This window comes from Vanellus vanellus (genome assembly GCF_965231255.1).
Source record: "Vanellus vanellus genome assembly, chromosome: 7".
NCBI classification, from domain to species: domain Eukaryota; kingdom Metazoa; phylum Chordata; class Aves; order Charadriiformes; family Charadriidae; genus Vanellus; species Vanellus vanellus.
In genome coordinates this window covers 36,390,146-36,396,145 of record NC_138912.1, presented here as the reverse complement: position 1 = coordinate 36,396,145, position 6,000 = coordinate 36,390,146, and positions in this window count along the sequence as shown.

Below are 6,000 nucleotides of genomic sequence, written 5' to 3'. Positions count from 1 at the left end.
AGGAAGACAAGAGGGAACTGTGCAGCCTCTTTTGCTTTTGGAACAGCACTGGTGTGATCTGACCTGCTGGCCAGTAAGAACAGTTAACTGGAATAAGTGGGCAGCCCAGTTCTCCCTCATGTTAGCTAGGAAAGAAATATGCACTGGACAAATTACTCAGTCTTAGATCATTCAGGGCTCACCACCCAAGCATAAACTGTTTATCTTTTTTTTTAATATATAGTATTTTTATAAGTTTTTTTGCTAGTAGCATGAAAAGATGCAGCAAACGTCTCGCATGACATTATGCACAATAATGTGGTGCCTTGGCCTCTGCACTGGTAAGCACGTAACATGCTTAAGTATTAATTGGAGCAGGGGTTGTAAGGTGGGTTGGTCTCTCAAGCTCTGCAAAGATGTGATTAAGAGGCAGTGGAGTCAGGCACACCTGGTTTTTCAGTGGCCAGTGCAGAACTTAACTTTCTTTGCAAAGTGGAAATGGCTGTGAAAGGAAAGTCGTGAGGGTGGGGAACAGCAGCAGCAACCCCAGATGCTGTAGATTAGAATTAGGGTCCATCAATCTGAAGCTGGGGGAGAGGGCAGCTACCTGCAAGGGATGGTGAGGTCTCATTTTTGTCTTTGGCGCTTCCTGTGAGTTGTTTCTGTGGGTAACACAGGGTCCTGAACCTTCTCGGTATCTGAGGGGTCTGACTTGGTGTGTGCTTCTACTATACAGCAATTGGGCGTTAACATGCTTGAGTGCTTTGTCAGCTATAGCTCTCAATGACTTAGCTTGGTATGAAAATACACAGACCTGTGAAGTGAGCCTAGATCCTCTGGAGTCTGCTCAAAACCACTGATTAAACTTGGCTGTTACTGGACTTGCGAGGGCTGATGAGATTTCAGCAGGAAGTTATGAGAGAGCAGGTGGGGGTGCAGGTGGATGATGATGATAAAATACAGAGACATTGTTTAATATTGTGTTTCTAGGTCTCTGAAATGGTATCAACCAGTTTAGTAATATCAGAAATGAAGGAACTATTTAGTCTGCTGCTTACAATGAAATTTAACAGCTTGGGGGGGTGGAGGGGTCTAGAATTATATAAAATTAACACAGCTTTAGTTATTGCTGCCATTCCTGTTCTTGTGCAAATGCTGAATATATAAGATTGGGAATGTTCTAGTTCTTCACAAACTTTTTGTTTTGCCAGTATTTGCTGAGTTGTTTTGCCAATAGTTCCCAAGTTTTGATGATGAATACAGATAGTATATGACTTAAAATCTCAGGCTGAGTAATGCTGGATGATAGGTAAGGTTGTTTCCTGAATGCTTGCTATCCTCTCTGAGTGAGAGGGGGGAATAAAAAAAAAAAAAAAGAAAGGGGCAGTTTACATGTTGTATAATAGAAGCAAGTATCCTGATGATTAAAACAGATACCAGGTAGCTTTAATTTCCTGAGTGTGAACATTGCTATCTTACGCTTTCATATCCTGAAATGAGAGACAAAGGCTGCTGGGAAGGTAAGCGGTGAAGCTGCTGTGAAGCTGCTGAAATTACACAGCAAAAGATAAAGCAACTCAGTACGCTGTCAGCCTCTGTCACTATCAGATGGGGTGATATTTATCAGTTAGTTTATGCTGGGTATTTTTATTGCAGCCCAGCATACACACTCATCCCTCTGTTAATAGCGTTGCCGAGCCTCCCCCCTATGGCAGGTACTGCCTATGTTTGTTCTTTCACCTCCACTATATTAGTCTCTGCTCCCTCCTGTGCTAATGAAGGTGAGACTCTTGGTGTGCTCTGTTTGTCCCAGCTTTGAAAGGCTTGTGTCTTGAGCCATCGCAGTGGTGCACAATATAGACTGGGAACTTTTACAACTTTTAGGTCTCTGATGGATATCGTAACCTCTCACAGGTGATGGATACTGGAGAAAACACATTTTCTTTCCTCTCTGTTCCATCTTCACAGTGGTTTGCTTTTGCTCCCTTCTTTTGGTGGGGCAGTGAAGGAGAGGGGCTACTCCTAGAACATGAAACTTGCTGCCAATGTTTGCAGGGTTTCCAGACTTGATGTGTGTTGTGGTTGTCAGTGCTTTGGACAAAATTATTTCCTTGCTTTTTTGTCACAACTGCTTCTCTAGAAATATCAAAGCGCTCTTGGCACCAAAGGCCGAGAGCTTTTCTGAGGAGATGTAGTTTGACTCTCGGGCATCAGTCCTTACGGAAACTAGATTTACTTTGTCAGGGTTGTCAGAGCTGGTCCTTTACTAGAAGTTAGTTTCCACGCCTCCAAATGTATGCTGGGTAGAGGATTGTCAGCTCCTCCTCTTTCTCGTAAACAACTTGTATGAACGATGTTGATGGAATGGAGGGGCGGGAGAATGAGCAGAAAGGTCCAGAGGAGAAAGAGACTGTTCCAGCTGGTTGGGCCTGGGTTCCTTTGGTCCTTTCTGCTACTTGCAGTCCTCACTCAAAGGATCTGAGTCTTCTCCAGGATTCCTATGCCCATCCTTGGCCTGCCACTGCCAAAGGACTAGGCTGCTTGTTTCAGTGTGGATCGCTGATGATAAAAAGGAGCCTGGACATCTTAAGGACCTCTCTGCTTAGTGGGCTGGAGGCACCTTGATGCCTGAAGGTACTGTGCAGTGGGCCTGAACCTGGTTTGGGGGAGGAAAATTGCACCAGCTGGCAGAGATACAGAGCAGTACCATGTTTAGCCCATATGTGTACCTTCTGGGGTCTGTACTCCAGCGCCAGATTCATTACTGGCTTGCCCTTTCCCACTTACAGCTGAGGTTTGAAGAGGGACACAGATCAGAACAGTAGCGCTTCAACTCTTTGCTACAAAATGGAGATGAAAAGTGATAGGAGTCAAGAGGAGAGCACTGAATCTGAAACACTAGTGCTGCTGATGCGTATGTAGCCTTAGTAGGCTGTTTGGCACTCCCTACTTCTTACTTTCTTCTGTAATTACAAAAAAATAGCTGCAATTAAAACCATATGGTTCTTCCCCTTTAGTGCCTTGATGGGAACATTTTCATAAATCTCATTGAAGGGTGAGGGTGGGAAATAACTTGGGTGTTTGCTGCTGCTCTTTTATTTTTCAACTACAAATCTTAGGGAAAACCAGCTTCAAGGAGAAAAGGTTCACTGAATGCAAATAATTCCTTAGACACAGGAGATTTTCATTGCTTTTCTGACAGACTGGCCTCTTATTTTTCAGTGTATGTCTTTTGGCGTTGGTCATTTGACATTTCCATCCCCAGCAAGGTCCCAGTGAAAAGGACATCTTGAAGTTGCAAACCTCCTAATAAATATTGGGTTGGTGCTTTGTCTCTAGATCTGTTAAAGCAATGAAACATGTACTTTGGAAATGAGACATTTAAAGTGGTCAGTAAAAAAAAAAAGGCAACTTCTTCAGTGATGCAGTTGAAAAGAACTTAGTGCAAAGCTTGCCCACTGTGTTTAGTATTTTGACTCTTTTAATACTGTCTTTTTATTAGTTTGGAATGCTACCCAAAACTGCATTACACAAAATAGAGCTGCTCTCATCTGTTCTAGATTACAGGGGTGGGTGAAATTTTCAAGTTATAAAAGAACAAAAAAGAGTTTAAATTCCTGCCTGATTGAACAAAATCAAGCCTCATACGAGGAAAACAAGTTCTATTTTTTTAATTTGTTACCTGAAATGTACACACTCACTAAAATTTTTGATATTTTACAGAATGACTAACGTGTTGTACTGCTCTAAGCACACAATTTTAAGCAGCTGTTTGTTAGAATACAAATATGCTAAGGTGAAAGTAGCACACCTACTGCACCATAGCAAAGGATTCTTAAGTCGCTACTCTTGAATTTAAAAACTGTCTCTTCTGCAATATCTGAATTCAGTATCCCTCGGCAGGTACCGCCACATGTGAGAACTTAAGGGGAATACCTAACGTTATGGGTTTGCATGTGTGTTTATGCCGGGTTTTTGTCTTGTCTTTAAGAGGAAGAGAAGTGAAAAGTGGTTATTCCTGCTCTAGCCCGTTTTGGCCTCTATGGAAAAAGCCTTTTTCTTATTTCCAGCCTTCTCTTACCCGACTTTGCAAACTTGTCAGCTCTTTGCTGCTGCTGCTGGGGTCGCACATAGGAGGAGATGGACATAGCGGAGCGGTGAAGGGTCAGTTTAAGCCAGTCAGAAAGAGGGGATGGGGATGTGTGTGTGTGTGATGGAGCAAATGCATTGGATATAGAGTAGCCTGCTGCTGACGAGACTTCATTTATTTTGTGCCAGTTGTAGGACCTGGGGGCAGGACAATGGCCCTATGGGCAGATCTGGATGCTGTGTGTGACACGTGACATTACTTGCACGGGGTCAGTGCCTGTCCTGCCTGTAGAGGGACCTAGAAGGTGAGCTGTGGAAAGCACGATGACTCCAGTGCACCCTTCTCCCACCTACACCAAGTGCTGTTTGTCCCAAGAGTTTTAGCTGCAGTGCTTGAGCTTGCCCTGGGACCCATCGCTGCTTTGGTACTACTTTTATGTCTTGACAGAAGCAGGGGAGGGGTGTGTAGGCAGGGCCTAACGAGTTGCAATAGGATAAATACTAGGTAATCCCTCTTGTTGCTGCAGAGGCAGCTTAACAGCGAGAGAAAACCTGCACGGTGTGAGCACTTAAGAGCAGAGAAAAAAAAAAAAAATAACCCCCACCGGGCCGCAGCGAGCAGGGTTCGAACCTGCGCGGGGAGACCCCATTGGATTTCAAGTCCAACGCCTTAACCACTCGGCCATCGCTGCTGCTGGTGAAGACATGCCTGGGCGGGAATCCTTACCCGGCCTTACACCGGCGGAAGTTCCCGCCCCCACTCGTGCCGGGGGCCAATGGGCGCCCTCACCTCCCGCGCCCCCACTCCCCCCTCCGCCCCAATGGCGGCCGCCGCGCCTCGGGCCTGTCCCGACCGGAGGGCGCTGCCGGGGCTGGATTTCTTCTTTTAAAATAGTATTTGCGCGTGGGGAAGCAGACGCGATAGTTACATTTAACTGTGTGCAAGGGTAAAAAAAAAATAAATCTTCAGATATAAATCTAACTTGGCTTTATGTTTATGCTGCTGATAAAAACATACTAATTTCCCTTTTCCTCCTTTCCGGAGGGTCTAAGGGTGAGAACAACAGTGATTACGGACCGCTGGGAGCAACGGGGTCAGCCCCTCCGCTGCCCGCGGGCCGGCTGCGGCAACGGGCCGGGGCTACCCCTCTAAGCCGGCGGTAAAGGGCGGGATTCACGGGGAAAATGTCATACTACGCTTTAATGGTGGTGGTTGGGTTTTTTTTCCCTTGCCCTTAACTGCACAGGGTTCAGTGCTACCGTTGATATTATCTGTATATTTCTATTTTTCTCTCCTGTGTGTCTTTTTTTGTTATTGTGGATAAGAAAAAGAAAAAAAAAAATCAGACTTCATTTAGAGTTTATGGTTGTGCTGTTTGCTGTGGTTTAGATAGTGAGGAACACTTTAAAAACGTTAACATACAAAATGGTCCTTATTACCCTACTTTGTATCCCCCATCCTGCTCCGTAGTTTAGCAGCGTTGTAATCTTTGTTTAAATTGTTGGTTGTTTAATGTGCTCTTACCCAGAGTGATTTGGCCCCGGTAGCTTTGGGTAAGGCTCTCATGAGCTGCATTACGCCTGGTGAGATGCTGTCTCTATCCCGTAGTGTACCTGGTTTCGTCTACATGAAGATGAAAAACATGATCACACCGAATTTTTATGATCATGTAAATAGCAAATATGTGAAGAGCAGAGTGAGGGCAAGTAGTGCCTTCAGTACACCACATTATAGCCAAGGGGAACTTCTTAGAAGACCAGAAGAGGAGGCAGTCAGAGATCATGTTTGCCAGTGGAGAAACAAGTATTTCTCAGGTGTAAATGCCAAAAAAAGACTTGTTGGGGCTTTTAGTACAGAGTTTTAGTGTGTGGTTTTTAATTGACTTGAGGACAAGGAGCAGAGCTCTTCTACTCTAACGGATCTGCTGCAGA